The sequence below is a fragment of the Pleurodeles waltl genome, chromosome 6 (genome assembly GCF_031143425.1).
Source record: "Pleurodeles waltl isolate 20211129_DDA chromosome 6, aPleWal1.hap1.20221129, whole genome shotgun sequence".
In the NCBI taxonomy this organism is placed as follows: domain Eukaryota; kingdom Metazoa; phylum Chordata; class Amphibia; order Caudata; family Salamandridae; genus Pleurodeles; species Pleurodeles waltl.
Window position 1 is genome coordinate 67830502 of NC_090445.1, and position 24496 is coordinate 67854997.

The 24496-nt window shown below is 45.1% G+C and overlaps 1 protein-coding gene across 3 annotated transcripts in view; it reads left to right on the top strand.

The window, feature by feature from the left end:
• LOC138299205 (butyrophilin subfamily 1 member A1-like) overlaps positions 1 to 24496 on the top strand; it is a 745683-nt gene that overhangs the window by 462256 nt on the left and 258931 nt on the right. The window lies entirely within an intron of this gene.

Consider the following 24496-nt stretch of genomic DNA (forward strand, 5'->3'; position numbering starts at 1 on the left):
CTGTGAAAAACTCTGAACACAATCAGTGCAAATATAATTTGCACGTCAGAGTTTGGGCCCTTTCCCTTCCAATCCCTTATCCACCAAGATAGTATATTGCACAAAATATTACTTTACGTCTGTGACTCTACACGTAGAAACCTACAGGTCATTTTAAGAAATCTTTTCTATTAAGAGCAGTCAAAGGGCCTTCTGGAAGACAAAACATCAACAGCAAACCATTGTAACAATTTGTTCTGGAAAAAATATTTTTTTTTAACAAGTATTTGTAACCTCCTGAAGCTCTGACTGCAGTGCTTTTATTAAACGTGTTTGATTCAAGCAATGATCCTGTAACTTGATACCCTGGCTCATAAATCGACCAACCTGGTTATCAGGCGTGTACAGTTCCCAATTACAGGCACCTCTCTCAGCTCAGCTTGAGGAGCATCAGTTAGATCATCAAGTTGTGTTATCCATTGATACTGAACATTGATAGACGCAGAAAAAAGTGATCAACATAAGAGGCTGACTGCACACTCTGTTGCCCTGACAGTTTTTCAGCACTGTTGACTGTGTCCATTGAAGGCCCAAAAAGACTGTAACTTTGGCAGATTTTCAGGAAAGCCAACATTATGCAGGCGAGCTATAAGTTGACACAGAGAAACTAAATAGAGTTAACTTACATTGTCAGTGGTTATCCTGAAAACCAAGTTTGGAGGCAACCCTGCTGGACCTACGTTGGATGCCCCTTTAGTCTACGCTGCGCAGAATTCTATGAAAATGTCAAACATACAGGACACGGGATATGGTTTGAGGTGAACGTTCACAACTCTTTGCACATCGATTTGACGGGGTCTAGTATATTCCAGTTGACTCACTGCAGATGACCAAAACTAGAATTTAAGATATTAATCCCGCAGGTCAGAAGGATCAGCTGTCATACCACATCACTGTTATCACCACAACTAATCCCAGCACCACTACCGCCACAAACAACACTACCACAACCAAGCATTGGCAACAGCAAAAGCACTGGGTTGAATGCCCTAGAGTATTGAAGCATCATGTTCTTCATCCCTGTGTTTACATTTGTTGCCACATTCATCACAGAACTATTGGGTTTGCCAATGCTTGTTCACTTTACTTAACTGCCAGCAAACAGCACATTTGAACTTATTTCTTTTTTCTTACTTTAGGTTTGAACATATTTTTACGATAATAAAATCTGGATGCTTAAATAAACTGGACCCACTAGTGTATGTAAATACCCATTGCCAAAAGTTTGTTCTTCAGAAATGCATCATATTGGATATAATCATTAATTTCGATGTCATTTCTTCCCAGTCACTCTTTTGGACTCTAAGGGTGACTATTGTATAAGGGAGAAACGTGTTCCTGTCGCTGTGGTGGTGAATAAGGCCAACTTTAGATGGTCCTCCTTTTGTTGAATTATGTTGCCTAGAAATGTGTTTCTCAACACAATCTCAGTTCTATTTAAAATAAATTCAGTTGACCTACCGTTCAACAGGTAGATGTATACTTATTAACTTCTTCAAAACCGCTACACCTGATGTTTGTTGTATGTTTGTATTTGAAGGTTTCACTGTCACATCTGAACCAAAGTCTTTCGGTCTTTCTCATACTGATGATATCTTTGGTAGTCACTGTTGAAGATTTCTTCCTTAGTTCCCTATTGATCTTCAATGTTGTCAGGAGACCCCACTGTCTGCATGATACAATCTCTGACTTCTCCCCAAACATTGATCACTACCACCTCCCTCTTCAACAGGCTCCAACCGGATGCCGTGCCAATTGCTCCTGGCCCATGGTTGGTGCTCCGGCCTGATTTAGAGATTGGCGAAGGGTGATACTCCATCACAAACTTGATGGATATCCCATCCACTGTATTACTATTCCTGGTCTATAGAAATCATAATAAGGAGGAAGGAAAATCGGTCACGTTGACTCTCAGCATAGGGAGTGGAAGTTGTTATGGGCTGCTCAGAGAGGTAGTGTTTGGATAGACACTCAGAACTCAGTCATGCACAATAACTAACTGCTTAGCCCAGTACTTGTCTTAGTAAACCATACACAATGATGGGGCAATAATGGGGGTTCGGGTACAGGGTTTCACTTCATGCAACTACAGACCTCTAGCAAATTTCTAGAGTTTTCAGTCAATTCTTTATTCAAGATTTGGATCTCCAAAGAGACCCACAAGATATTATTAACCTTTATACATTAAAAAAAAACGTCTTAGGGCAACAGCAAAAAAAAAGGTCAAAAAATCTAAACATTTTTTGACACAGTTCATTATCAGACGAAAATCAATTCTATTAAAAAAAGAAATCTAAAATACACAAAACATTCTGCCCATACATAGTTAGTTGTACAGGGAGAGTTTTTTCTTTTTTAACAATAATACTGTTTGAGTAGGAAGAAAAAGTCTTTAAAGTAAGAGGTCAATTAGAGCGAGGGGAAGTGGTTGCATCATCTTGCGGGTCATGGTTCATATGCATAAAATCAGCCTGTGAAGTTCAGTCAAACAACGGACTGACAGAGTCTTAGTTATCCGTAAGCTCAGATGAAATTCCATTCTTTTCTTCCTCCATTGGAGACAGATGCATTGGATCAAAGCAAAATTTTCTAGCTCGTTTTTTTTACATCCTCTGTAGGTTTTCCTTTCTCTGTGTTTTTTACAAACTTTGTTCTGAGAAGCCTCTGCAGAACTAGCCTTCGAAGCTTTCATGGTTAGAAAATTGGAAATAAAGCATCCTTATGCCCTATATTTGAGGATACATGTGATGGCGCAGAAGGTTCCTAAGAATGAGTATCAAATAGATTTCAAAGCAGTAGGTCTGCATCCTATCTCTACTATTAACACTATTCTCTTTCCTTTTTACACACTGTGGCTATCCTGCTAGTCTCTCAAATTCCCTTCAAGAAATCCTAGACAATGAATGATGTAGCATAGAATCCTGTGCAATGGGAGAGTCAGTAGTATCCGCCTTTCTAGATTCTAATTCTGAGTTAAATAGTTTGCCCAAATATTTAAGAATTGCCGTAAGTGAGCCCAAAATGTGCTCAGAGTTCTTTGCAGATATTTGTTAGGGAATAGAATAGAATAGAGGACAAGATTTTATCAGACATTTTAAGGACTCAGAAAAAGCCCTTGCAAATATTGTCCTTCCATATTAAAGCATTTTTCCCTCATGTTAAGACCTTCAATTTTCAAATTTTCCATGTGCTTCAAAGGCATCCAAGTTTTAGACTTTAAGGAGCATATTTATAATGCCCCTAGCGCCACCTTGCACCACATTTGCATAATTATTTTCGCACAAATATGACATTAAGGTGGCATTTCCCACACACCACATTTACAAAGTTGCGTAATGCAAGCATTGAGCCACTTTGTAAACCCTTGTGCCACATTACCCCTACGCCAGACATAATGTATGCAAGAGGGGCATTCCCACATAGGGAGGTCCAGGAAAAAAGGGCGCAGTGAAATTCACAAGATTTCACTGTGCAGTTTTTAGTGTCATAATTAACCCCTGCCCAAGGCAAACGTTAAGATGAAGGTCCCATTGATATGGGCCTCCCTGTGCTTTGCTGCATCAGTGACATAATTTGTGGCACTAACCCAGCAAAGCGCCACATTAGCGCCTTGAATTATGACGCTAATCAGCAACAACAACAATCCATTTATCAAGCATGCAGCTACCTCAAAAGAGGCATCCCAGCGCTAGTGGAAAAGATCACCCGAACAAATGCATACAGGTGAACTAACCGCTGACGGCGACCTTTGGGAGCAGTGTTCAATGCAGAGAACAATGACAAGCAGGAGAGAGGCATCATAAAACCAGGCACAGGCACACCAACTGCTTCTGTGGTAAAGAGTGAGATGGAGAGCCAGCTCTCAATAGGTTCAAAGCACTCAAAGAGGGGCTTGAGCACTGCACTTTCAAGGGGGCCCATACTCAATAGGCAAAGAGTTTAGCTAGGAAACGGATGGAAAGGAAAGCAGGCAAGGAAATTGCTGGATTAAAATACCAGTGCTCACCTGATTAGCATTCCACACTCCAAACGACCCCAAACCACAATAAGCCTTCCACAGCATCTCAAAGCTCTGTCCTCCTTATGGTCGTCAGTTGAGCCTTGTAGCTCACTCCAGCCCTGATGACCTCAACACTCCCCCTTCTGGTCTCAGGATGCTTGACCCATAGTCTGAGTCCACCGAACTGAGGTCTAGGACCCATAGTGGGGAAGTGCGGGGGGCAGGGGCAGCATCTGGACACCCCCCAGTTATCCAGCAACCAGAGAGTGGCTACAACGGTGAAAATGCTCTGTGCTTGTCCCCCTTCCTCAGCACCACCTACCAGCATTCAGCATTAACACACCAACTTCAAAGTTGTAACAATTCCTAATGTTCTCTCACTGCTAGTGTTCTATCAAAAAGGAAATTATCTTGCGCAGGAAGTATTGACAATTGTGAGCTTACTATTAGGCTTGGGTGAGCAAACACTACATAATCAAAAAGTCAGTTCAGTTTGTATCTTGAATAAAAGAGTAAATGCTGCCAATCACTTAATCTCTTTAATATACTGATCTGTATTTTTTAGTACAGGACACAGTCTCTTAGTGTTTTCTTTATTAGACATCTCTTTATTCTCAGCATTTCTCTTCACACTGTTCGCCAGATAAAGTACAAAGTAAGGCTGGGTGACCCCTTACACTGCCGGTCACAGGTCTGCTCTTCTGAATGCTCAATACTCTGGGTACAAGGGCTTCTCCCTGCAACAATCTCTCCTCCTGCAGGCAGCCAGACATCTAGACAGATTACAGCTCTCCAGAAAGTTTCGCAGACTTCAGGTGTTTTCGCCTCACCTCTGAGAAAGTGTCTTTCTAGCAGCCCTGCAAAACAGTATCTCTTCAAGAACTCTGCACACTCCCTTCCTTGGTTATGACAACAATGGAATAAGAATAAACAGGTACGGATTGGGTCCCACCTTTATACTGATTTTCTAGAGAGGGGTTGTTGATGGACTGTCAAAAGTCCAGGATCAGGCTTAGGGAGGTTCCTTTCCAAATGCCATTTTCTAGCTGCATTGCAGATACAGCTTTTGTGCAAGGTGATGGCTCTGATAGCAGATTGTGACAATGCTGGCTCCAAGCAGGAGTATAATGAAGTGTGAAGACACTGAACCTGGTTATCCTCAACCTTTTTGATGTAGCACTTAATGAAAAACGAAAGTGCAGGACCGGCCTAGAAATGTCTGTATCCTAAAGTACAGAATCTGTTGACTCACCCCATTCTTCTACAATCATGCAGTGTTCAGGAAGGACTAATCAGCAATCATCTGCTGGACCAGCTCCTGTTCTAGGTGCCTCAGAAGGCTTTCTCACAAATTGCAAAAGATTACAGTGTCATCAAGGAATGCCACATAGAACTCCCCATGCTCCTCTAGAACATTGTTCACCGGGCAATAAAAAGTGGCAGGAGCATTCTATACCCCAAAAGACATGACCCTAAAATAGTACAGGCCCCTCAGAGAGGCAGAGCTGAAAAAAACACTTATACCTGAATATTGTGAGCTCTACTGCCACACAATAGGCTTAACTCCCCTGTATTGTCAGTGCAGCCAGCTAGCAGCCAGGGATCGGGAAGCAGGAAACTCCTGCAACCTGAAAGAACCTTTCTGGAAACTTCTCCCACCTTCTAGGAGCAGGGCACAGGGTATACAAATAGGGTTCTCAGACCCATTCTTCAGTCCGCTATTGGACCTGCGGAAGGACTCTTAGAGTACTGCCTTCTGCTGTGATCTGCTGTGCACTCTGCCAGACTGTTGCTGTACCTGAAAGGACTGCTTTGCTGTATGGAGACTACTTTGAACCCTTACAGGCCAGAATCTACTGTGAAGCCCTGCATCTTCACCTGCACTTAGGACTTCCAAAAGTGACTCCAACAGCTAGATTCCTGGCCTCCTGTTCAGAACCACAGGGACATAAATGGCTGCCACCATCTTGAACCCACACCTGGACCCAGCTTGAGTGAGTCCTGAACTTCCAAGAAGTCTCCATTCATTCTTGGACATTTGGTTGAGGTGCTAAAGTTGCCCAGATGGTCAATTTCCAGAACTGAGGACTTAGACAAAATGTGGCCAAAAAGTGCTCTGAGAACTCAGAGGGGACTGGGGCCAACGTGCTCGACTACCTGTCCGAGGTGCATCACTTGTCAGATTGACTTTGCGGCTTCTCCCGCTACATTCTTCTCTGCAGCAGCAAGTCCTTTTAAGCAGTCCTTCTTGAAAAGGGTATCCCATCTTGTGGGACTGTCTTCAGCTACAACCTCCTGCTTTGTCCCGCTATAGATTTTTGGCAACGAAGTCCAAAGGTAAAAATCTTTACCACCTCTGTCCTCCAAGGCTATCCAACAACAACGCTCCCTTCTCAGACAAATCTGCAGGTTTTCCCCCCGAACATCTACCTTCTCAGAGACTTTTTCTTGAAACATTTTCTAAGTTTGAAGATAAGTCCTAACGGGCCCAATTCACTTTGTGTATCTGAACCAAGCTCCATCGCAGTGGGTCTTAACTTTTGACTTTACTCTGGTCTAGTGCAACCAGATGTCCACGGTTGGAGCTTTTTGCTTTTAAGCGCTAGTTTACACTTAAAACTTTAAAAATTCCTAATTCCGGCTCTTCTTATTGCATTTTGATGGTTTTGGTGTCAAATTATTTATTAACATTTACTCTAATGTTCCAAAGTGGTTTGCTACTTTTAATTTAGTTTTGTTTTCACTTTAAGACAATGCCTGTAAGTTTAGCTGGAATCATATGTTAGAGTATATTGTTTTTCCTGAATACATCACCCTTGAGTGTTTGGACCTACTTTTTTTTGAGTTTTCAGAGTTGTTTGCGGGGAAATAGGGAAGATTATGGTTTTGTGTGAATTATTTAACAATCAATAACTGAGATATTGGGGCAACGTAACAGTGTAATTTCTAGATTACTGATGCTAGAATGTTGCAAACACATTCAGGCTGTTGTGAACCTTATGTGCAGACCCAGGTCTTCATCTGTGTCTTGCCTTTTCTCCAGTTCTCCTTTCTCCTTAGGGCTGTTGTGACTTGGGAAGTGTGAAATATTCCCAGTAAAGTCATGGTTTGGGAGACACAGTTGGCTTCTGGATACTCATCTCGCTCCTTCAAGATCTAACACTACCACTTTAAATACTGGTTGCGTTCAGTCGTGACACAAATGTATTGTTGTATGACTGTGTGTGAACTATTTAACAATCAATAACTGAAATATTGGGGCAAGTTAACTGTTAAGTTTGTGTTTTCTAGATTACTGATGCTAGAAAGTTGTGAACACTTTCAGGCTGTTGTGGACATTCTTCACAGATTCAGGTTTTTCATCTGTGTCTTTCCTTTTCTCCAATTCCCCTTTCCCCTGAGGGGCTTTTGTGACTTAGATAATGTGAAATACTCCCAGTAAATGAAGGACTTAGGAGCCACAGTTGACTTCTGGATACCTATCTTGTATCTTCAAGAACTAACGCTACCACTTTAAATTTAAAGAGTGGTTGCGTTCAATCGTGACCCAAATGTATTGCACCACAGATTCTTGAAGCCAATCTCATAGTTCATTATATCCTTCTGGAGTGACTTTCCAACATTCTGGTACTAAGGTGAAATGGCCACAAACTAGGGCCCTCATTACGAGGCTGTCGGTCATTAAACCGCCAGCCGCACTGTGGCGGTCTTATTACGCGGACCTATCCGTAAAGACCACCGCATTACAAGTTGTGGAGTTTAGCAAAAGCCAAACCCCACAACACCGCCTGGGCCGCCTATGCGGTCACACCAACGTGGCCAGCGGTGAGCTTTTCCAGCCCGGCGGCAGGCCTCTGCCTGACGGCCAGATTACGAGGCTGCGGCTACTAGGCTTTCCGTGGCAGTCATCCCCCTTCCTGTCGCTGGTACACACACCCCCACATGTCCACATGTCCACACACATTCAGACACCCCTCCAACCTGTCCACTCACTTACAAACACCCATTACCCCTGCATACATTCACAAACACACCGCTCCACATACGCATACATTCACAGACACCCCTACTATCTCGCAGACTTGCACACATGCACCCCCACTCACTCGCAGACTTGCTCACATGCACCCCCACTCACCTTCATCCCAATACACACACCTACTCCCTCGCACCCCAGACCCCCCTAACCTCCGCATACATGCAGAGACACACCCCTACTGCACACATACATCCAGAACACCCAACTCACTCGCTTACAAACACACACTCAGACACCCCCATTCACACACATACACGCACTCAGACACCCCTGTTCGCACACATACACGCACTCAGACACACCCATTTGCACACATAAACACACTCATACACCCCCATTCGCACATATACATGCACACACCAGACACATGCACCCAACACTCCCCACCCCACTCCCCTTTCAGACGGTCATCGTACCTTTTCCGGTGAGCAAGTCGTCCGGGAGGGGCTGGATCCTGGCGGTTTTGCACCACCAGCACCACCACGCCAGCAAGACTCTGCCAAACCATATTACAGCTTGTAAAACGGCAGGCGGAGTCTCGCTGGCGTGGTGGTACTGGTGATGCAACTCCTTCTTCAACTATAAATGGGCAGAAGTCCAAACACAACTCATAATATGGAGTGTACATTACTACCACCACATTAGCACCGACCACCGAGGTCATAATGACCCCTAAAGTCAATAAACTATCTAGTTTGTGGAAGAACTGGGGACCAAGTGGACCATATAGAGGCAACCTGAGAGTTTGTTCCAGAATCCAATTGAGCCCTCAAAGCCAGCTATGATGCTGTGCACATTCCGGTGCTTATGGACCACATCAGTGTGGGCTACTTGAATGCCCAGATATCTGAATCCCTCTGTCTCCCAGCAGAGGCCCAACACGGGGAGTGGTCAACCGGCAACCCCCCAGACTCCCAAGAGGGAATAACAGTGACTTGCTTGCGTGAACCCAAGAGTGGATATCGCACCAAATCTGGCCAGTAATTCTATCACTATCGGCACTGACCTGCTGGGGGAGCGTACATAAACCAGTGCATCATCTGCATATAGAGATCCGATATGTGTAGTGCCTCCCACTTGTATCCCCCAAGGCTCCAATTCTGTATGTAACAATATGGTCAGCAGTTTGATTGCCAATGTGAAAGGAAGCGGGAAAAAAGGTCAACCCTGTCTCCTCCCCCTCCCAACTGATCGATCCCCACTTTGACACGCACCAAGGGGTCAGTGTATAGTAGATGCATCCAGCCACAAAAGATGGGCCCAAACCCTAATTCTCGTAACACTGCCATTAAGTAAGACCACTCTACAGTTTCAAAGGGTTTTTCTAGGTCACTTCTATACACCCATAGCTTCATGTAGCCTTCACAGGTTGAATGTTGTGCTGCAAGCTGGCATAAAGCTGCATTGGTCCTCATGCACTAACCCCCTAATAACTCCTCCCAGCCTATTCGCCAGTATTTTACATCTGTACTATGCATAGTGAGAGGCCTATACGTGGACGGGTCCACAGGGTCACCTCCAAGCATCACCGTAATAGTTAAGGGATTTTATTACAAATTTTTAAATGATAACCGTAAAGTGAGAGTCAAGGCTCTCAGCTGATAGGGCATTACAGAGAAGTGCAAATTGAAAAAAACTTCCAAGTGAGCTGAAAAACTAAGAGAGATTGGACAACATCCCCAGAACAATCTAAGCTTTCTGGAAAGTCTTCTAGCATATGCAATTACCAAACCTGCAGAATGACTGTGATTTGATTAAAAAACTTACATTCTCAGCAAATCATAGCACAGTTCTTAATAAAGGCCTTATTGCCTTAGCACCCAAGCATTATCCCATAACATGAGTAATTATTCTGCTTAATTTAAGCTAATGCCATCTGTAGATGGTTAAACAAACAAATGACATGAATAACAGCAAATTATTAAGAATGAATAGGGTACAGTGAGATACAGAAAGAACCTTGGAAAAAATGACAGTGTTTTTTTACAGTGAAATATACAGGGGAGAAAGAGAGAGGAGGTATCAATTTTGAAAACTATGGCTGCTAGGCCCTAAGTAAGGCATAGTTAACAAGAGGCAGGAAAACTCATTTCTGTATGTCATTAGAAATCAGCTGAATATCAGTGTGTACATGTAGAATCAACGTAAAGTTACACACTGCACATTGTTAATTATGTACAAAAGCACAAATGTGGAGAAATCCTCAAATCCACTCAGTTGGCATGTAATACATGTAATAAACAGACACTCATTTTATCCCGGTGTATCCTTGGTTAGTAACCTATCCTGGATCATTTCTATGCCCAAGTGATCTAACAATGGATGCTAAGGGAACTGCTAGTTTCTTGCTAGACTCTTGCTCATGATTCATGGGGTAACTATAAAATAGCCCACCCTCTCAGCCTATGCAATGCACTCCATCATGTTTCTTGCTGACCTATTCCAGGGCCTTTTTCCTATGTACCACTAGTGTTGAGCACTCAACCTTTCTCAGGTAGAATTTCTCTCTGTTAGGTCATCCAAAACGGAGCTAAAAATGCAGCTCTGGAGTGACCCACACTCCCAACACATGGTCTGAATTGGACCCACTGTGCATTCTCCTCTCTGTGTGGAGCAGTGAGTGGCAAGACCAGTCCCTTCTCAGAATTTGCCCTCATCCTCTCACTACCATCCTGTTTGCAGATCTGGGATGGTCCTAGTGTCGTCCTGAGAAAGGTATGCAATATGTGTTCTGGTCAGTACAGAAGACATGGCCCAAGCCATGTAGTCTTTCTGCTCTGATACATTAGGTGAAATCCAGTAATTGCCCAAGAGACATCCAGCACTCTGTTTCTCTTTTACCCTCCATACACCATGGCCTTATTGTCATTGACTTCTACCTCTACTGGCAATTGGCTACTTCTTATTGTGCCCACTGGCTACCTGGTGTGCACAATTGGCAGCAGGGAAAATCTCTTCAGTGTGCAGATACGTCTAGTCAAGCATAGTTCTGTACACACCTGTATGTCCCAGAGAAAGAATCATCCTCTCATTGACACTTGCTTCCATTTCAAACAACATGATATTGCTTTTGAGGGCATCTGCGTCTCTTTCCCAAATGCCCATGGAGACTAGGAGTTCACATTGACAATCACTAATCTCTGTAACTTGCAGCTTTATCTTTTTCAGTCTAGACACTTACTCTCAGACTTTCATTAAGGTCCTTGTGTTACCTGTCAGTTGGGACACTATCTAGAAGAGAGGTTGGTGTTGTGTCCTTCGAGGTCACCCAATCAGCTCCTCTGCCAGTGAGCCTGGGATTATAGCCATGGCCCAACCACTTGGATCTTGCCACTAGAGAAGACCAGCATGACAAAACTGGGAAGTAATTGCACATCTTCAACAGTTATGGTCTCCTGGCCAGTAAGGAGGTTCTCCCCTACAGCAGTGTTGTCAAGCCTTGCAGGGCTCATAGCAATTTGACATTGGCAGAAGAGGCCCCTCTGGTCACGTCGAGGTGATACTGGATGTCATGCTTGCCCTTGGGGGGTTTATTGATTTTACAGGCGGATAACACCTGAACATGCAGAGAGGCTAGGTGTCCCCTCATAATAAAGTGTGATGATTATGCCCCTGGCTGTCACCCACCTTTCTTAAGTAGCACATGTTAAAACGTTCTCATAAAATTAGCTTTCTCCATTCTTGCTCACTTCAGTGTCTGTAATCTTCCCTTCAGCTCCAGGAATTCATGCAATACTCTTCCACTGTCTGGAGGAACTGTGCTCACGTCTCAATCTTGCCATGTCAATCTAGGGCCAATTAAAAAGTGATCTTATTGGTCTCAGGAACCGTACTTTCACCAAAAGTCTTGCCGTCACTTGTAAACCTACATTTTCATGAGTGGATCTGAACCAGAAAAAGGTGTTTACAGTATGCACTATAATGTACAGAAACAAATGTGCTGTCACGAAGGAACAGCATACATCAACAAACGCCTGACTTTTCACCAACTGACCAGTCCCCTTGCATTGGTTTCACCCCACGGATCCGTCGAGCCAAACACAGAGGAAGCTCCTTCTCTCACCTGGCAGTCAAGGCTTGGAACAACCTCCCCCTGAACCTCTGGATGTCACAGTCACTCCAGCGATTCAGAAGAGAACTAAAGACCTGGATGTTCAAATGATCATTTCCCCATGCAACAGCATATTGCTCCAGCGACTCAAGACCCTCATGGATGATTTGACATGTTCTATAAATGTTTGATTGATTGATTGATTGACTATTACTTTATATTAACAACCCAGAATCTAGGTAGTACTGCCATGTCTCGACAGAGGGCACGTTTGGAGTATTCCTCCTAGTCACAGAAAAGGTTCTGGGCCTCAGAGTCATTATGGACTGGCTTAGGCCTCAGCTCACAAGCCAGATAATCATGTTTTCTGAGCCAAAGAAAAGTCAGGATTCTAGTGTCTACGTGCCCCCCAAATTTCACTGAGCAGACAGTTCAGTTAGTGCTGGTGTAGTACTTGGTGGTGGAACTTCACTGCCAGACAATGTATGCACACTGTGGGGGTCATTACGACCCTGGCGGAACAAGTCCGCCAGGGCTGTGGGACGCGGTGGCACCGCCGACAGGCCGGCGGTGCCCCGCGGGGCATTCTGACCGCAGCGGCTCAGCCGCGGTCAGAGAAGGGAAACCGGCGGTCTCCCGCCGGTTTCCCGCTGCCCCAAAGGAATCCTCCAAGCCGGCGCAGCATGCTGCGCCGGCATGGGGATTCCGACTCCCCCTCCCGCCATCCAGTTCCTGGCGGTTCTCCCGCCGGGAACCGGATGGCGGGAGGGGGAGTCGCGGGGCCCCTGGGGGCCCCTGCCGTGCCCATGCCTATGGCATGGGCACGGCAGGGGCCCCCGTAAGAGGGCCCCTAAAAGTATTTCAGTGTCTGCAAAGCAGACACTGAAATACGCGACGGGTGCAACTGCACCCGTCGCACCTTCCCACTCCGCCGGCTCTATTACGAGCCGGCGTCATCGTGGGAAGGGAGTTTTCCCCTGGGCTGGCGGGCGGTCTTGTGAAGACCGCCCGCCAGCCCAGGGGAAAACTCGGAATACCCTCCGCGGTCTTACGACCGCGGAGCGGTATTTCGGAGGGGGGAAGCCTGGCGGGCGGCCTCCGCCGCCCGCCAGGCTCGGAATGAGGGCCTGTGTCTTCTCCTTGCAGGAGAAATGGAACGATTTATTGAAATATTGAAAAACATGGTGTGTAAGCAAATATGTGGTAGTAGATGTTATGAGGCAAGTGACGTGCTGGAGGAATACATTTAGTGCAAAGTGACAGAGTGAAATTCCATGCCGAAGATACCTTACACATGTGTGGTGTACATGATATTAAGCATGTGCTTCGTTATACAGTGCACATTGAATTAAACAATTAATACTTATTGTCATACTCATGGCTGAGGCTAACTTTTTAGAGAAATAACAATGTTTAGTAATGTATCAGAGTCTATCTCGTGTTAGGTGTAGGAGGCTGGCCTGGTTTGTAGTGGGTACCTAAGGTACTTACACCTTATACCAGTTCCAGTTATCCCTTATTAGTGAAATGTAGTCAGTGTCTAGAAGCCAGGCTCTCTACGGGTAGTGTGGATGAGCAACCCAACTAGGAGACATGCACAGCTCATGCAATATCACTGTAGTCACACAGTACTCACACACATGAAAGTAAATACTCATTGTTACAAAAATAAAGGTACGTTATTTTGGTGACTCAAATACCAAAAATACCTTAGTGACTATACTACCTTAGGAGGTAAGTAATATACACAGTGTATACACTAGAATGCAGAAATAGCTGCAAAAACAGTTAGAAAACAGTGCAAATAGTGAAAATCACAATGGGTTGCAATGGGCCTAGGGGGGAACTCAAACCATATACTAAAATAGTGGAATGCGAAAGTCGGGTTCCCACCTAGTCAAGTGTAGTGTGTGAAAAGGGCACTGGGAGTGTAAGAAAAAAACACCCAAGGTAAGTAACAGAACCCACCCCAGAGCCCAGGAAAACAGGAGTAAATCACAGTACGTTTCCTAGAACACACAAGAAGTCATGACAGAAGATCATGCAAGGACCAGAAGAGACTGCAAGACACCCGTGATGGATTCCTGAACCTGAAGACCTGTGGAAGAAGGGGACCAAGTCCAAGAAGCACTGAAGAGTCCAGGGAGAACAGGAGCCCCTGCTAACCCGAATAACAGTGCAAAAGAATAACCACCGGTGAAGGAGAATAGTCAGTACTGCACCCAAGAAGATGGATGCGGGTTCCTGGTTGGTGCAGATGATGTCCCACGCCAGATGGAAGATTGCAGTCTGGTTTACGTCATTGGATTCCACCAACAAGGCTTGGCACACGCAAAGGTCACGGTTAGTGGAAAATGGCGCTTGCTGGGACCAGGAGGGACCGGGTGGCCTCTACCCAGAAGGAAGAGACAGAGGAGGCTCTCGGCAACTCAAAGAGCCCTCAGATGACCAGGCAGCGTGCACAGGAGTCCCACAGCCTGGGGGCAAAGAAGGTGCAAATGGGGGCCCGCAGCATGACAAAAAAGGATCCCATGCCGCTGGAGAACCACTCAGGAAGCTGTGAATCGCAGGAATGAGTGGGGTGGCAAGATGTTACCTCCACCAAAGTTGGACAGCTGGACCTTAGGACTGTAGGGACAACTTCAGGCCGCCACCCTTGTTCCTGGATCCACACACTTCTTCAGGAAAGGGGACCCACGCCACCATTCATCGCTGCAGTGGGGTGCCTGCTGAAGCATGGAAGTGACTCCTTCACTTCAAGGGAGATTCCTTCGTTCTTCTGGTGCAGGCTGAAGACAGGCAGTCCTCGGAGGATGCACAACCTGGAAACAGTTGCAATTGCTGGCAGGAGCTGAAGATACAATGTTGCAGAAGTCATCTCTGCTTCTTTGTTGCAGTTTGTAAAGTTCCTGGAGGGTGCAGATGCAGTTTCATCCGTAGAAGGTGAAGTAAAGGATGCAGAGGATTCCTGCTGGAGTCTTGCAATCTGAATCTGAGGAAACACCCAGAGGAGAGGCCCTCAATAGCCCCAAAAAGGGGATTGGTCAGCTACACAGGTAAGCACCTATCAGGGGAGGGCTCTGACGTCACCTGCTGGCACTGGCCACTCAGATGCTCCCAGAATTCCCTACCACCTTGGAATCCAAGATGTCAAAACCAAGGGTCCCTCTGGGCGAGCACTGAGCACCACCCCTGGGGTGGTGATCAAGAGGGGAGTGGTCACTCCCCTTTCCTTTGTCCAGTTTCGTGCCAGAGCAGGGACTGGTGGTCCCTGAACCAGTGTAGACTGGATTATGCAAGGAGGGCACCATCTGTGCCCTTCAAAGCATTTCCAGAGGCACTGGTGAGGCTACCCCTCTCATTCCTGTAACACCTATTTCCAAGGGTAGAGGGTGTAACATCCCTCTCCTAAAAGAAATCCTTTGTTCTGCCTTCCTGGGCTTGAGCTGTTTGAGCTGCTTAAGCAACAGGAGGGCAAAAACCTGTCTGTGAGGTGGCGCAGCTGGGGCTGCCTGAAAAACCTCAGAAGGCTGTAAGGGCAGTACTGGGGATCCTCTAAGGAGCCCCCAGAGTGCATGGAATCATCAACCAATGCTTCAGAGCTACCATTGCGAAGCTGTACATAGGTAGTGACCCATGTATAGTGCACGTGTAAAATGGCGTCCCCACACTCATGAAGTCTGGGAAAATGCTCCTGGATGATGTGGGGGCACCTCTGGTAGTGCAGGGGTGCCCTCACACACAGGTACTCTGCACCCACCAGGGTTGGAAGGCTGGTATATGGGTGACTTATAAGTGACCTGGTGCAGTGTAAATGGCTGTAAAAGGGTGCATTCACCATTTCACAAAGGCTGCAATGTTAGTCCTGTAGACGCCTTTGCATGGGCTCCCTATAGGTGGCAAAAGAAATGCTGCAGCTGATAGGGATCCCCTGATACCCCAATGCCCTGGGTACCTAGGTACCATATACTAGGGACTTATAAGGGGGCACTAGTATGCCAATTGTGGGTGGAATACTGGATTACTAGTATCCTATAATCATAATTTAAGGGAGAAAGCAGCGCGGATGTGGCGGTTTGGCAGAGGCCAAACCACCACACTCATAATGTGGCAGTCTTCACCGCCGGACCACCAGGGATGTACTAAGGGCCTATATGTGAAAAGACCTGTTGACTTATTGGGATATTTCTAAGTAAAGTTGATGTTCAAGGGGAAAGCAATTAGAGAAAAAGCAGAGCCTGCAACAGAGGTTAAATTGTTTCTGATTGGCCGCAACATTTGGCGACGGAGATGGATGCCAATCACCTGGATCAGGCTTTATGTGTGGAAGAAAATTTTGCATCTAAAAGGCTAACAAAGATGAATTTAAAAGGGTATTCCCTGAATAATCCAATGATGAGTTGGGAGAGACCAAGAATCGATTGTGATAACATAAGCTTGTAACAAAGGAACTTACGGTGTCTTAATGGAGGGAACAGGCAGGAAAGAAGAAACTGTGGTGTATGCACCATGTCCCTAATGGGGAGTGAACACTTTTATTATGCTGTTGAAAAAGAGGCTCTGGCATGTTGGTAGAATGCAAATTATTTTAGAAAGTATGTGTGTGGTAAAATATTTTGCAGTAAAAACTGATAGTAAACCATTGGTGTATTTATTTATGAGAAAGAGAGTGGAAAGAGCAACTGTTAGACCTGGCATCCTTAGGGTGGTCTTACCCCTGGCTTTTTGCCTTTCACCTACTGTTATTCACTGTATCTTTTTTGTTGGCCTTAGAACCACTAACCAGTGCTAAAGTGCATGTGTTTCTCCACTTGTAAGTCCCTTGTAAAGTGGCATATCATATACCTAGAGCCTGTAAATTAAATGCTACTAGTGGGCCTGCAGCAATGATTGTGCCACCTACTTAAGTAGCCCTGTAAACATGTCTCAGGCCTCCCACTACAGAGCCTGTGTGTGCAGTTTCATTGCCACTTCAAGTTGGCATTTAAAACCTCTTGACAAGCCTTAAACGCCCCTTTTATTACATATGTCACCCCTAAGGTAGGCCCTAGGTAGTCCATGGGGCAGGGTGCTATATAAGTAAAAGACAAGATGGGTACTTTTCAATTTTACATACCCTGGTAGTGAAAAACTCCCAAAGTCGTTTTTAGGGTTGAGCCTGCGTTGCATGCGTTCGCGCATGCGTATCGCAGCGAGACTCTTTAGTGTTTAGAAAAGGGCTCGGAGCCCTGTCAACATCCCGTCAGTGTTTTTTATTGGTTTCTGGGCTTGCCTAATAAAATCTGCTTGCTTTCATTAGTCGAAGGCATGCATACATCATGCCTTTTCCAGTGGCTAGCCCTCCTCGAGCGCAGCGAACAAGTACAGAAAACATGCGAGGCTCCCTGTTTTCCATCAGGATAGTGGACTTCTTTTTCTCTAATTTACCAGCGCGATCTCGCTTGGCAGAAGTCAAGCGCTTTACATAGTTAATTGCACTTTTTCGGTTACGTATATAAATGCACTTTTGCCCGATAGCTGAAAAGTCTACTTAGGAGTTTCAAAGCGATCAGCTCTAAAATGAGCAAACGCGAGACCCGTTGCATTGCATTGCAAATGCTTGTGTAATAAGGGCCGTATTTATACTCTGTTTGCGCCGAATTTGCGTCGTTTTTTTCGACGCAAATTCGACGCTAAACTAACGCCAACTAACGCCATATTTATACTATGGCGTTAGAGGCGAATAGCGCCAAAGTTCCCGGAATGTGCGTCATTTTTTAGCGTGAACCCCTTCCTTGCGTTAATGATATGCAAGGGAGGCGTTCCCGTCTAAAAAATGACTCCCAGGCCTTTACGTGGTATTTATACTCCCGGGCAAAAGAGACGCCCGGGAGTGGGCGTGGCTAAAAACGGCGCATTTGCGCCGCTTTTTAACGCCTGGGTCAGGCATGGCGTTAAGGGACAAGTGGGCTCAAAATGAGCCCAGAGTGCCCTCCCCTGCCCCCAGGGACCCCCCCTGCCACCCTTGCCCACCCCAGGAGGACACCCAAGGCTGGAGGGACCCATCCCAGGGACATTCAGGTAAGTATTTTTTTATTTTTTTTTAATAATTTTTTTTGGCATAGGGGGGCCTGATTTGTGCCCCCCTACATGCCACTATGCCCAATGACCATGCCCAGGGGACAGAAGTCCCCTGGGCATGGCCATTGGGCAAGGGGGCATGACTCCTATCTTTACAATGATAGGAGTCATGTTGATGGGGGATGGGCGTCGAAAATAAATGGCGCAAGTCGGGTTACGACGATTTTTTCGACGTAACCTGACTTGCCCCATTTTAAGACGCCCATGCGCCATTTTCCCCCTACGCCGGCGCTGCCTGGTGTACGTGGTTTTTCTCGCGCACACCAGGCAGCGCCGGTCTGCTTGCGCCGGCTAACGCCATTCAATAAATACGGCGCCCGCATGGCGCTTCAGAATGGCGTTAGCCGGCGCAAAACTTTTTGACGCTAAACTGCGTTAGCGCAGTTTAGCGTCAAAAAGTATAAATATGGGCCTAAGTGCTTTGGTGACCTGTTGCATGTGGGTGGGAGGCGGCGTCACAACAGCCAGCTGCTGTTTCCCACTTCTGCGTTGCGCAGCCTAGCCGACTGCCATAGCAGTAATAATAAGACTTGGGGGAGCACCTGACTTCTGCTCTAGTGCCCTGCGTGATTGAACAATTCTTCCTGTTCACAGTAACACCTATCAACCACTTTTAAAAAAGAGCAATATTTCTTCTTTCTCATTCCATTTTTTCTTAAGTGAGGTACTTTGATCTCTGCAGTTCCAATCCGGTTCAATCGCTTTTCCTATTTGAGTCACTCTAGTCAAATGACCTGCTTTGCTTTTGCTTAAATACAAATGATGCATTTGATCATTTTTTATGAAAGGTATTTTTATTGCTTTACCAACAGATAAGCACATAAAGAGAATAATCAGCGTGCAAAAAATAAAACGGACCATTGAAAAATACACGCTCACTCTTCAACAGTAGTGGCGTAGTTCCATACAGATTCTTTAACCGAGTAACATTTCCATATTCCGAACGGCGTGGCTAGTTTTCCGTTCGTAAGGTTATGGCACGGCTCTGCGATGTGGCCTTTGGAAATAAATGGAAATGGCTCCACTCCCAGCACGTCACCCAGATTTATTACGTTTACTGGGAGATCCTCTGGCTAAGCATATACATTCTTCAAGTTTAAAACCCTAACCCATGGCCCTCAATCGGGCTCTATACGCAAGTACAGAGGCCCTTAGTAAATGTTCGGCAATATTTCTCTTTGTAAGCAACGTGCCCATCACCACGAGACATTGTCCCGCCGCCCCAATTCTTCCATTATTCCCAGTAACACATTTTAAGGCGATTGATCAAAGGGTCTGTTCTATATACTTCAGTTCTACGTTAGTCACTGAATTTGTCATTAACTAGCTATCAGGCAGACAGCTCCCACATGCTGTGTTTGTCCCTTCTCTTAACACAACAGCAATGGAGAGTAGTCAGATGTTTTTATTGGCAGCGTATCAGATCCTCCAACCCAGATCAAATATTTTGTGGGTGGGAAGAAATACTCAAATCTGGAGAAAGAGCTATATTGAGAAGAATAATGCGTAAAACTCTTAGCCCCTTTGTGCAAAGCAAAGCATGCCAGACATCATGTACCCCAAAAGGTGATGTCCATTCAAAGAGGGTGGAAGTTCAGTGATATAGTACCACATTGAAATCTCCTCCTTGTGTAAACATGCTCTGTAGTGAAGCAGGAATAGTAGCACCAGAATATAATGGGTCAGCGCTGGTGGTGTGTACACGCTGATAAACATTCATGCGTGGGCTTTATAGCAGGCAATAGGGTCCAGCATGACCTGTTTCACCACAAAGAGCAAGGGCTTATGCAGCAATATTGCAACCCCCATGTGATCCACTGGCAAAGCCAGCATGATAAACTCTATTGTAACCACTGCACTCTAATAAGTTACTGTTGGACCCCAATAGGTGCAGCATCAGGGTATCAGGCGAGTGTTGTTTGGCATATTACAACAGTGACCCCCTTTTATCCTTTCCAACAGTCCATTTATATAAGAAAATAATTTGGTACTCATTCCTTTTACTTACCTGTGGCATCTAGTTATACATAAACACTGTAGAGCTACAGGAAATGCAATAGATGTTAGCTGGTAAAGATATGATTTCTTTGTAACCAAACAACTAAACTCCTATAACCTCAAACCCTCAACTCCCACCCCACTCCATACTTCCACCCCAGAAATATTCATTACACAGAACTCCATACATAACTATGATGGAGGAATGCAAAAACTGGCCGAGCCCCTCTGTTAACCCTGAAAATAAGAAAATGATACATCAAGAATTGACCTCAATTTACTGAAGGTCAGAAAAGATAATATTGCACACTTTTCAGTAGCAGACACTTTATGCACCAAGACCAGAGGGACTTAACCTCCTGTTTCAGTTTCTTTTGACTGTTCCTTGCATTAATTTCAAATAAGCTGCCCTTCCTTTTGTGCGCAGTTTTCCGGGTGTGTTTGTTCTGTGCTGTCAGTCAGTTTGCCCTGGGTTTGTTAGACCTCTACCCACTCTCGGGTAGGCCTGTGTTTCAAAGAAATATGTTTTGTTCAGATGTATGACTTTGAGCTTCATGAGAAATAGCAGCTTATTTTCAGGCTCCATTGTCCTAAATTTAATCTTGAACCTTTGCAAATTTTTAGGGTTGAGCCTGCGTCGCATGCGCTTGCACATGCGTATCGCTAGCGAGGCGCTTTAGGAATTAGAAAAGGCCTCGGAGTCCCGTCCACGTCACGTCAGTGTCTTTCTTCGGTTCGTGGGCTTGCCTGTTAGAATCTGCTTGCTTTCATTAGTGGAAGGCATGCATACGTCATGCCTTTTCCGGTGGTTATCCCTCCTCGAGCGCAGCGACCAAGTACAGAAAACATGCAAGGCTCGCTGTTTCCCGTCAGGTTTGTGGACTACTTTTTCTCTATTTTCGTAGCACTATCTCCTTTGGCAAAAATCGAGCGCTTCGCATAATATCGACCCCGTTACACAGTTAATTGCACTTTTGCCGGTTACATTCATAATTGCACTTTTGCCATAGGTTTCATTATTTAAATGTCTTTTTAGGCCCACTTGAGCGTTCAAATGTCAGGGAATAATAAATCTTGTTTAAAATTATTCAACCATTCATCAAAAAACATTGAGCACCCTTTTGAAACTATTTGTTTAAAAATCTTTTTTGCTATTTACATTAAACAACTTGCATTGCTTGGTCCAGGCCCGGTGGAACATTTTCTCAAATGTTTAAATTATCTTTTCATTTTCTTCACAAGACGTAATTTGAGTGACTTGTGTACGGCCCGCATTTAGGGGAAAGTGACTGACTTAGTTTTGAGGTCGCTGACAAACAGCGTACATTCTCCAAAGGTAGCAATGGAAATGCACATTCCTCACACCTGCCCTGCCTTCTTAGAGTAGATACAGGCAGTCCTGTTTTTAGACATCACTCTTCAAATGCTAAAATAAAGAGTAGAATTGTGTAAACTGTCACCGGTTTTGCAACTTTCTAACTAAATTGGTAATCTGATTGTCTGAAGCCTGTTGATCGTTTTTTCAGTAGCCGCTATTTTGGATCTGCGCATATGCCTGTGGCTAGTGGGGACTGTATACTGACGCAATGCACACAGCCCAAATGGGCCATGATTGCATCATACACAAACCCTATAGATGGCTCATTGATTGTTCATCACGACAAAGGTCACACAATTACCCGAGTACGCTTTTATAAGGGGAATTTGTGGTTTACTACGTAGGTTACATAGTAACCTATAGTATTTGAAAAGGTGAACACTTGCCGAAAAGACTTCAGTTGAAGGGCTTTTGTGTTTATAATCCAAAATATTATCAGGACTCCATAGGTAGTTTCACAGACCAATCTCTAATCACAGCAGTGGTGAGATGGCATACGTGGGTTCTGCAGAGGCTGATGGTGGTACATAATAGGATGGTATGTAAGGCTGCAGAGCACAGTTTGACTATACACTCTGGTACTATGCACAGAGCACAGCCTGCATGTATTGCAAATGGGGCATGATTATGTGAGTGGTGATGTCTCTGCTGTTGTGTGAGGCCAGAGGTGGAACGAGTGAAGGTGTAGGTGCTCTGGTGACCATACCTGCAGAATTTCAATAGTCTTGGATTGCATACATAACTTCCCCTGCACTGAAGTTTTTTAGTTAATATACATCCAACTATGGCTATAGAACAGACTTCTCCAACAAATAGCTAGTTAGCTACTGGTAGCTCTCAACTTACCCATAGTAGTTCTCCTGTGTGTAGACCAGTATACTAAATCAGATTTTTTTCACTTTATTGAATTAATATATACATAATAAAACTGAGTGTGTGTTCAAGGCCAAAATGTGCGTATTTTCATCTCATAAACTGATATTTGGAGAAAAATGTCACTTTCCAAAATATATTTAAATCAGATGTAATTGGGCTAATAATAACAATAATAATTACGCTGTAATTTTGGTGTCACGGACACCGTCTAATGTATTACCCATGTGGAGGGATTTGAAATTGACAAAACCATGTTTAGGTTGAGCATAGCAGCGCACAAGCACAAGCGCTGCTTTTCCGACCTGTTGGTGTGTTTCTGGGCTTTTAACAATGCCCACATCATACTCATCACTACCACTTGTTCGTGGTCTTGCCCTTTGGAAATCCTTTGACGACATGGGTAAATGGCTTACGTTTGTTCCTCCTTGGGGAGGCTTTCTTACTGCCTTCACCATAGCCCCTGTTATGCACTTTTGCTGATAAGTTTGACTGCGGGTGAACTTCTTTTTCCTTTTGTGTCTCTCTTCACGCTGATGCTTATTGCAGCCATGGCCCTGTGAATCGACTCGCTTGTGGGAAACTGTTTCACTTTTAGTTTTCAATTTATGTCGCAAGAAAAGTCCGATTAGGAGTTTACAATGTTAATAGCTCTAACTCAAGCAAATGCGAGACCCATTGCATTGCAAATGCTTGTTTACTATTGTGTGGCCTGCTCCTCATAGGCCAGCATTAGGAATTCCTTAATTTTTCTTTAAGTTGTAATTTCTGATCAGACAGGAGCTGCTGCATCATGTTTTATATCATTGGAATGGTAATGATAAATCCTCTTTACTGGTGAAGTCGGATTTATTATTACGATTTTAGTAATGCCACTTTTAGAAAGTGGCAATTTCCCTGTTGTCACTGCTCTGTGTGTCTAACAGCCTGTTTCTAATATGCATCTGGACTGGGGTGGGTGACAGCTACATTTGTGGATTCCCTCTGGACACCCACACACAGGCCACTCAACTGCATCTGCATTCATCTGCATACTGATGGGTCTTCCTGCGCAGGGAGGGTTGGAAGGGCTCACACTTACACTTCAAAGTGTAGTGGCCTGAGCCACACACAAAGGGCTGATTACACTACCCTGATAGCCTGGAGCCAGGGCTGGGATGAAAGGGGGACCTGTGCACTTCAAGGAGCTGCTTTGAAGTCACCCCCACTTCAAAGCCACTTTGGTTATAAGTACTGGGGCGCTGTACCTCTGAAATCAGATCTCTGCTGGAGTAAAGACTGCTGTCCTGTAAGAATTTCCACTCTGACTGAATTGACTGGTCCAAGGAACTGCTTCTCTGCTTTGCTGAGCCGCCCTGCTGCCTGCTGATCTCTGCCCTACTGAGGTCAAGGACTAAACCCATCCTACTGGACCCATCCTACTGAACCAGAGTGTCTCTAAGAGCTTACTGGCTTGCCCCCTGTTGTTTTGCAGTCTCAGGGACATTAAAAACTGCTTGCAAAGCTACTAGTGCTGTTGGACTCTGTCATCTGTGAGTCCTAACCAGTCCTGGGCCTCAGAAGTGGGTTATGCAGCTGATTCCTGCAAAAAACAAAGCATTGCCTCGAGTTGGGTAAAATTTCACTGCATGCCGATGCAGAGGCTGCTCAATGACATCAGATCCACAGACTTTGCGGCGCGACAATGACGCTCAATACCACTCGATGACGCATTGCATTGACTTCAACGGAGGTTGAAGCTTGACGCAGGACCCTACTGTGAGGATCAGAACCCACGCATCGTGCCCTTGACCTTGATGCTTGCTCTGTCAGAGGGACTGTTTCAGCAGACTCTGCATGGGATCTGTAGCCGGCTTTGTGTGGCCTCATAGAAATGGTTGAAAGCTTAGCACCACTGTTGTATCGCTAAAACAGCTGCACAAGCCTCTCATAACGCGCCTAACTGCTAGACTTATAAATGCCTCAAAGAAAAGAAAAACAGAAACTAACTTTAAACAC